The sequence below is a fragment of the Antedon mediterranea genome, chromosome 1 (assembly GCF_964355755.1).
Source record: "Antedon mediterranea chromosome 1, ecAntMedi1.1, whole genome shotgun sequence".
Classification (NCBI taxonomy): Eukaryota; Metazoa; Echinodermata; class Crinoidea; order Comatulida; family Antedonidae; genus Antedon; species Antedon mediterranea.
Genome location: NC_092670.1, coordinates 31607423 through 31617360, shown reverse-complemented (window position 1 = coordinate 31617360; position 9938 = coordinate 31607423). Strand labels below are relative to the sequence as shown.

The window sequence follows — 9938 nt, the reverse complement described above, 5'->3', positions numbered from 1 at the left end:
GTCTTTCGGTCTCTCTGTCTGTCTTTCTGTCGGTCTGTCTGTCGGTCTGTCTGTCGGTCTGTCTGTCGGTCTGTCTGTCGGTCTGTCGGTCTGTCGGTCTGTCTGTCGGTCCGGTATCACTATGCATTGTAGCACGCGACTTAATGGCTGTTGGCCTTGTTTAACTTCAAGCGCTTACGGTCGTCTTATGATCGTTACGTAAAGTTGAAATTTTTTCTTACGCTTCTGTGTTTGCTCGATCGATGGTTGCCCATGTCAGGCAATTGTTTTTCAGGTAGGCAGCCTAGGCTTAGAAAGGCATACATGCTGTGTGGCATATACTGTACATAGGCCTAGCTACATAAAACGGAACATGCCTAGGCCCAGGCCCAGTCCTACATCATAACCACTACTATTTTACTGTAATATAGGCAAGAGGCCTGTACTAAAAATGTCCTAGACCGTAGCCTTCTTGTAGGCCTAGCCTAGGCCTACTTAGTAATACTAGGCCTAGGCTAGTCTACTACTAAAAGCCTTTTTAGGCCTACCTACTATATAGCCTAGGCCCCTAGTACTTAGTAGTAGTAGGCCTCCTATACTAGCCTACTAGGCTAGGCCCTACAAACAAGTACTAGGCCTATCCCAAGTGGACCACCATCTGTAGGCCTACAGTAGCTAGGCTAGCTTTGGAATTAGGCATAAATCTCTCTTTTTTTTTTAGTGTGACTTTATTTTATATGATAGGCCAAATTAAAAAAAAAACATTTTAACATTTTAATGTATTGGATCTACACACTCTACACAATAATTCCAACTTCTAAACTGCAACAAAAATGATCTACAGTGAAACTCTTCTTTTACATGCCCTTTGGTTGGAATGTGTTTAAAAACTAAATGTTTGTAACTAAAAATGTTATCATACTGTACACATAATTATAACGAATAACAGTAGTTCAGCTGCTTAACAGGAAAATGCTATAAAATTAAAATTTGTAGTCATTAACTTAAGAAAAACAAGTGAAAAACACTTTAAATATGTTTAATTATTTTTCTTTGATTTAAAATAATTATTGAAAAGCTTCAACACACTAGTTTTAAAATGTTAAATATTTTACAGAGCAAATTTTAAACACAAAATGAGGCCTATAATGATTCCAAAGTAAATACTGCCCAGTACATAGGAAATATCACACTTATTTATTATTAACATTTTTACATGTGAACAGAAAGTCTGCTTCTAGTACCACTGAAAATTAAACAAAACATTGATATTAACATTGATAATGTATCAACATTGAAAGTGTATGTGTTGCATTTACAAATTGTTTTGCTTTATTAAATAGATATACAAGAATGACACCAGAAAGATTGAATCAACTTGTGTCCTTACTTCAGCCCCATCTGAAAGAGAGAAATTACAGTACAGTGTACCACAGTTTCAGAGTTTAAAAATATGTTTATAGTTTTAGTACTCAACTTTTTAGATTTATTTAAAGGTTTAATTTCCTGTATCATATATATTGTGTGACACAGTGTGCAAAGAAAGTTACTGTATATCACTTAAGGTAATCAGTAAAAGTGTTTGTGTTTGCTTTTTAAAAATGTATTTAGTTAATAAGTAAGTAATTATAGTATTTAGTTAAAGGTTTGATTGTCGGTATTATATATTCTTTATGCCATGGTGTATGCATCTATTACTTTTGAGAATTTATATAAATGGCCTAATCCATAAAATAGTATTGAACTTATTGTGCAGAATGTATTTGTAAATAAATTTATTTAACAAGTATTTACTGTATGCTTCTTATTATTAAGTGTGGAGGGATATTGAATGGCAATATTATTTAATAACTTTATTATTATTACTATTATTATCATTATTATTAATTGTAATTAAATATCTTACCTTCTGTATTTAATATTACATCTACTGCATCAGAGTCTAATAGCATGCTTCTTATAACAACACAAACAACAAAAACATTGATTAGAAAAACTCAGATGGAGCAAATAGTGCCGGTTTAAATTGTTTAAAAACATCGAATCATTTCTCCTAATAAAAGAATAGTTAATGAACTTAATTACCGGAAGGAGAAGATAGCAATAAAATAAAGAAAAGTGTGAATAGAAAGAACTTGAATATAATTGTACGTTTTTAATACCGGTATAGGGCTAATTTTTATCCTTTTTTGGTAAAGAGGTGTTGTAAAAAAGCTGCTTTTATTAATGAAATTCGTATTTTCGTATCTATTAAAAATAGGCCTATCCTTTTCCATTGTATATCTTGCGCTTACGACTCTTACGCTTACGTAAAGTTGACTCCAAGTCAACTTTACGTAAGAATCGTTAATAACGCAACGCAAGTGATCGCAAGCAATAAAATCCCGGTTTCCTGTAAATTCGCGATAAATCGACGTATCAGACGGAGATTCGATACCCCGGTTTCCTGTCGATCGTCTAATTTTTCTTGCGTTTACGTCGATTTCACCAAAATATTGTCGTAATCGGTTTCCTATCAAATGTTGGTTTCTTACGTAAAATCGACGTAACAATCGTAACTGACGTTAGAAAAACTGACTCTTACGTCGACAGGAAACCAGCCTTAATAGTTGACGAAAAGACTGATTACTGATATTGTTCAATTATACAATCTTGAGAGTAAAATTGAGAATAAATCATTATCAATGTTAAACAATGTTGCCATAAGAAAGCTTTGCATTATTTAATTATAACAAATATAAACATATATAGATATATAATAAATATGTACCTGTTAACCAAAACAAAATTGAAGTAGAACCCTGTGACTTCTTTCAAATAATCTCGAAGATCTTTCAGGAACGGTGGCCATGGCAAGGCAGGCACTATATTGCCTGAATATTTGTATGTTAAACCCGTATCACCATAAGAAACCTGTCAGAGTTGAAACATACTATTAAAAAATGTTTCTCTATACAATTATAATCAGTTGGATTCTGGTTAACTGTTAATATTCTGTTGCATAAAACGAAAATAGTGCGGCAGGCCTGGTTAACTGTTATTCTGTTGCATAAAACGAAAACAGTGCGGTAGGCCGGTAATTAAAATGTAAAAATGCATCTTTTTAAACGTAATAGTATGTAGCCTACATTAACGTCATGAAACCATGAAGAAAAATAAAGAGAAACTAACCTGTTTTCTAGGTATATTAAACCATCTACCAAACACTTTCACCTTTGCAAGATCACCTGTAAAATAATCAATCTCTTCCTCACATTGTTTATACAAAGTATCAACTGAGCTTTTATCTAGAAGTTGAATGTAATCACAATCTAAATTTTCTCTCGATATTTTGTGCACTGGAAACTTAAAATATTGGGAAATCATCTGCTGCTGATCTGATTTGATTAGCTTCCGAGTGAAATCTATTTCATTACTTTTACGTGCCTCTGTTGTTTCCTTTGTGTAGTCATCCTTTTCCTTTTCAGAAGGTACGTTGCATTCTGTGGATTTTCCTTTGGAATGAGTGAAACCAACTGTTGGTTTATAGGCATTCATTCTGGTAGAGATCTACTGAAATGTCTATTTTGACTACAACCTTATACACAGAATATTGTATATAAAATAATTTATGCATGATGTCAGTAGCGTCTCTCTTTACCCCCTTTTTGTTTTATTTTAAAAGAAATGTCAGTAGCGTCCCTCTTTACCCTCTTTTTGTTTTATTTTTAAAAGGAAACAAAGAAATCTTTTCGTAAAACGTAAACCATTTAAATGAAAATGAAAGATAATGACATCATGACGTGTACGTTGTAAGCTGGTACTGATGAGTTCACTATAAATTTACCCATATATTTATACACACTAAAATAATTTATGCATGATGTCAGTAGCGTCCCTCTTTACCCCTCTTTTTGTTTTATTTTAAAAGGAAACAAAGAAATCTCTATGTAAAACGTAAACAATTTAAATGAAAATGAAACTAAACATTGGAAAAAAAGAGTGAAACTAACAACATGACGTCACACATTAAACTTTAGTATGTCAGTATTTCGGCATAGATCAAGCAAAAACTTTTAATTAACCAGGTGCATCTTAACTGTACTCCTTTTTAAAATTACCACTATAGTACATAGACTATTCATGACGACACCATTCAATGAATCCGAATGTTAACAATTCCGGAAGGAAGGACATGTCGGCCTTTAACAACTGTATTATTTAATTTTAATTAACTCCTGCACGTGGTTCTATTGATATCTTATCTCTCTGTCATTGTTATAATTAATTGTATACCCCGAAACACAATACCTATTGTTTCATACTTAACGCCCTATAAACGCCATTTAACTACTCGGACACTTTTCTGTAAAACGAGGGGAAAAGTAAAACACTATACGGTCAACCTATTAATGAGGAAATCCATATTAAGAGGACGTGGAAATTTTTTATTGTGCCAACTGTGGTTGATTCAACCCATTAGGGAAAACATGTTTTGCATCATAAAACAAAAGGACCAACATAATTATACTCATTTAGATTGTTATTACATGGATCTTCATCATTATTAATTATGATACTTTATCTGGCTTTGTTCAATGCATGCCCATTGATGATAGGACACTCCGCTATCAGTTTCACCTTTCAGGTTTTGTATGTAGCAGAATTGACCATTTGAAGAGAAATTCATGTATTTTCGATCGTCATGATGATTTGTTTAGTACACATTGATTTATGTACAATTAACCAAATATTATATTGAAAATGCATGCCTGTACCTGTAAGCATTAAAACAAAATAATAGGCATATTCATTAAATATTCGTTTCCCTTGGAACATTATCCTTTAAAAAAACAAAAAAAGTGTTTTATTGTTTCGTTTTACCCACACTCCAATGGGGTACCAATGTTTTACCAAGAGTACGGCACCAGAGTGCAGGCAATTCTATGAATGTTTAATGATTGTATTTATCCAGAGCAAATGTTTCATTTGCATGCATTTGGTGTCATCTGATAAAATATATTTCAATAGGCCTACATTCACTTTGTTTTAAAGATGTATATAAGTCGTCTGGGTTATTATTCTCTAACATTATGTGCAGTGCATGTTAAGAAAATATAGTTGTTGTTATTATTGCATGAGAATATTAAAAAAGAACATAAATATTAATGAGATTTGTATCATTACTCATGATAAGACGACGTCGGAAAGTTAAAATAAAATTCTGTAAATTCCAAGATCGGCGGATGTTACGTCTTGGAAATCCAAATCCGTGAATAGTAGACTTTCCATACAGTCGTCCTGTGGCTTAAAAGTCGACAATACTCAACGATATATAGATAGAAATTGCTCCTTATTTCACGATTGCTATGCTTCGACCCATACTAGCTCAAAGATATTTATAACTGAGGATATATACGACCCTACTATTACTAAATTGTCTGACTCCAACATACTAGCTTGACTTAATGGATGGTGCTAAAATTTAATGTCTTTTTTGTTTTGTTTTTTAGCCGCTGTTTGGAACAAGAAGACTAAAAGATGAATGTGGAGACAGAGAGGCGGTTAGCCCAGCAAAAACAGGAAAACTCAAAATATATATGCATTCGTTTGAACAAATTCTTTCTAATAGTTCCATATTATTTAGTACATACTAACACAGCTCAATAATAATAAGAAATGTTAAGGACTGAGCTCCTACAATCCCAAATTGGCCAATGATGGAATTCACCATTTGTCCATTTGTCCACACAGGGCCCGCATAGACCCCACAAGGAACCCAGAACTGTTCCCTGAGTTCTTTGGACAAGCCCATATGGGTACCTTAAGGACGAGAGAGGTATATACTATTTCACATATAAAACTTTCTTGGGTTACCGTATCCTCAGTTCATTCAGTTAATATAGTTTTCTTGTACATTGCTTTATACATTGATACCAATATTATGAGCAAGGAAAACTGCACTTACAGATATTTGTGTTCCCTACCCCATGAGAACAAACCGGAAAAGAAATTCGTTTTTGCCAGTGACCATCCGACTCTTAAATTCTTGAACTTTGACTCTTGTTATTATTGTACTGTGTATTGTGATATTTTGTATATTTTGTAAGATCATTTTATTTAAATTGCCCCATGTGGGATGATTAAAGAATTTTGAATTGAATTGAATTAAATTAGAAATGCGTAAAAATCCCACCTTAGGGATGAGAATATTTAATGTTAACATCGATTTTTATATATATAAAGATACCAAAAATGTACGTAGTGTAGACCTCTTATATCCCATGTACTGTATTTTATTGCTTGTAACCCGTTTTTCCCTTCACTACTTCAATGCTCAAACTTGTGGCCATGTCAAGAACTTAATCACAAGATATTGAGGTGTCTTCTGATTTTTGTTAATCTTCCTCTGGCCAATAGAATAGACCACTTTCATTAGTCTAGTGTGCAAGGCTTTCACACAACTTGATAGCCTTAGTCTGTGTCCCTTCTAGTGACATTTTCTTTGAAGTTGTATAATATTAATATATTGGGTTGGATGGAACAACTCAGTCACACCATGTACTTCATCGGAATGAAAATCTAAATGCTTGAACTAAGATCTAATCGGATACTTTAAAAGATATTACGTTTATAATCTATTTCCTTTATTTATGGAAAAAATAAAGAATACTAAAATCAAACATTGAAAATTCATTTTGTAGTTTTAATCAGGTTATTCAAAAAAATAATGATTTAGCTTATAAAAAATAAAAAAGAGTAAATCAAAATACAAACCCATTGAATTTCAGACAAAGGGTTTCCAGTTTACTACTCTTTTTTTACCTCCGCCAAGAAGGTATTATGTAGTCGATCGCGCTTGTCTGTTTGTTAGCAGGATTACTCAAACAGTAATTAGAAGATCTTTACCAAAATGCATATAGATATGTGGTCAAGAACCACTATATTTTGGAGGCAATCCGGACCACAGTCTCAATTCTGGACCACTTTTAAGTATAATTTTCAGACTTGCTAGTGTTAAAAGATAGGACAGAATTTTCAAAAGCCGGCGAGCAGTCTTAACGTAACAAGTAAACTGAAATTGCATTTTCTCTAGAACTACTTGTCCAAAAAACTTCATTTTTATACAAGAGGCAAGAGTTATAATTTGTTATACATTCCAATAATTATCGATCTGAGCTACATGAGTTAAATTTTTTTTTATCAGTAGGGGGATAGTTCAAATTACACAGTAAAATCTTTATTCTTTTGTACACACATGTTGTAAATAGAGAAAAATAAACTGTGTAGTAAAAAATATTATCAGATGACTAAATATAGGTAATATAACCTAAATCTTACATTTCTAGTATTTTTATTCAACTTCAGAGTTTTATTTTCATGCTATATCAAAAATTATCCACCGTATATCCACCATCTTTTTTTTTCTTCTAGGAAGTCACCAGACATGTTATTACATTAGGCTAACTAGAAAAAAGGTCTTCCTGTTTTTATAGCAGAATTTGGCCAAAGGATAATGTTGGTATGTGTTTAAAACAACAACAAAAAAACATTTTGGACTGAAAAAAGCTATACCACCTATTTCTATATTACAAATATCATGAGAAAATGCAAATTTCAACCATTTATCTATAAACACTACACAGAAATGACATGATTGCCCACGATAATTGTAATGGAAACAACAAAAGCAACCATTCAACCAACCAACCATGCCTGCACCATGGTTGCTTTTGAAGCGTTACAATCAGAGTTATAGCTCTTTGAAAGAGATGAACAGATAAACGAATGAATGTAGATCAATCAGAAAAAAAACCCGGAGAATTGAACATTTCATATTTTCATATTAACATCCAACTTTTGTAAAAGTTTTACCCGAATACTGCGATGGGGTACCGTAGCACCGCACTGGAGCAACCGGTAAAAATGTTGGGTTGAGTGATTTCATTTTATACACAGAAAACATTAAATGTGTACCCTATCAGTGTCATCATATATTAATATCTTACAATGTATTTTAGATTACCGATAAAGTGTTAATTTTGATTGAAACATGTTTTAGAAATTCTCACATAAAGCATTAGCCTACTACGGTATCTTTTTAATATTGAAATAAACATTCTTGTACGAAACAAAATGAAGATATGAATATTCATATGTGCGTCACAATTATGATAACAAGTGATATAAATGAACTATACACATTTCCGGGATTGTTATTTGAACACGCATGCGTACATAATGCATTTTTGATTCAATTACAATCGTTTGTGTTGAGAGTGCTTTTTAGTTATTCGCACCTTGGCGGATAACTCCTTGTGATTGATGGAATAATCTTTTTTGGTTATCCGTAACTTTTGTGTTTTTTGTTATGTAGGCCTACGGACCTTCTGTGATAAATTTCATTCATTTTATAAACTTTAATTGCAAAATAAAGACGCACGTGCACGTTAAACTTTAACAATCGTGGCTTAAAAATGCAAATTTGTGTTACGTCATCAATAAGAAATTGCTTTTGCGTTTATCGAGAGAATCGGCATAACAATGTCGTCTGATTTGTTCGTGGTTTTTTTTTACAATTAATTCATTCCTTAATCTGAATGATGAAGTAGAAGCGAATGGAGGACTAAACCCATTTTCATATCGCCAGCAAAACTCATTTTCATATCACACAACCAACAGTTAGCAGGTACACATGACCTATAATCAATATCAAAATATTAATTGTTTTATTATAATATCATAACACTTGCATTGTAGACCTACTAAATGGATTTTTGTTTACCCTTGGAACATTACGTTTTCAAACAAACAGAAAAACAAAACAAAAACAGTGGTTCTTGTTTCGTTTTTCTCCCAACACTCCACTGGGGTACCCGTGGTTTACCAAGAGTGCCGCACCAAAGTATCAGGCAATCTTATTTTATTTGATGATTGTTTTTATCTAGAATAAATGTTTAATTTACATGCATTGGTGTCATCATGATATATTATGTATTTTAATGTAGGCATTTAACTGGGTTTGAAAATTTAGTCTAAGCAGTTTTTTTTTATATAGCCTATGACATTTTAGGCTTACAAATGAAGTTTATGTTAACTGATTTTACTCGATACGATTTTTTTTAAGAACATAAATATTAATGACCTTTTATATCAACGTATTGTCCGACAAGGAGACGTCATAAGTTAAATTAAGTTCTGTAAATTCCAAGATCGATGGATGTTACCCCAAAAAGAGCAATTTATAATTCCGCATGTTAACTCTCATACAGGCGTACTGTGGCTTAAAAGTCGACCATACTCAACCTACCAATATGGAGCTATATATCCAATACCAAATTGGCGAGTAAATCATGTTTTACTTTAAATTAAATTCATACGCTCTTCCACAAGGTCAATTGTTAGTTATACATACAGACTATATTAAAACAATGATCTTAAACACGTAGGGCATTTCTTTGAATTCTTTCCTATCGTCGTTTTGTGGTAATTTACAGCTTTTTGGATGTTTAACAAACGTACATAATCAATTGCGTCTGCATCATGCTAGACTACAACTTCCGGTAGTGACGTAATCAGCATATTTTTGGTAATAAAACTTTTCACTAAGCTAGGGAATCTTCTGATATCAATATTCATTAGACTGTACTTTAGTTAGCCAATCAAAATAAACGTATAAACAATTTTGCGGCGATGTACATGTTGCTGAGTTAAAATATACTGTGTTTACAATAACCAATTTGGTTAGAGTAAAACACAATGATAAAGAATAGGAAACATTTAATAATATGATAAATGACATTTACATAGCAATTTAGCACTGTGTTTTACTATAACCAATTTGGTTATAGTAAAACACAATGAAATAGAATAGGAAACATTTAATAATATGATAAATTACATTACATATCAATGTATCACTGTGTTTTACTATAACCAATTTGGTTATGGTAAAGCACAATGATATAGAATAGGAAACG

At 32.3% G+C, this 9938-nt stretch overlaps 1 long non-coding RNA gene across 1 annotated transcript; it reads right to left on the bottom strand.

Annotated features, from left to right (window-relative positions):
• Positions 1-1127: 1127 nt before the first annotated feature.
• On the bottom strand, positions 1128-2823 carry LOC140049082 (uncharacterized). The gene is made up of 3 exons (XR_011845180.1): positions 2750-2823; positions 1886-2032; positions 1128-1380 (listed from the first exon to the last, which is right to left on the bottom strand). It is a non-coding gene; the product is annotated as an uncharacterized lncRNA (long non-coding RNA).
• Positions 2824-9938: the final 7115 nt, after the last annotated feature.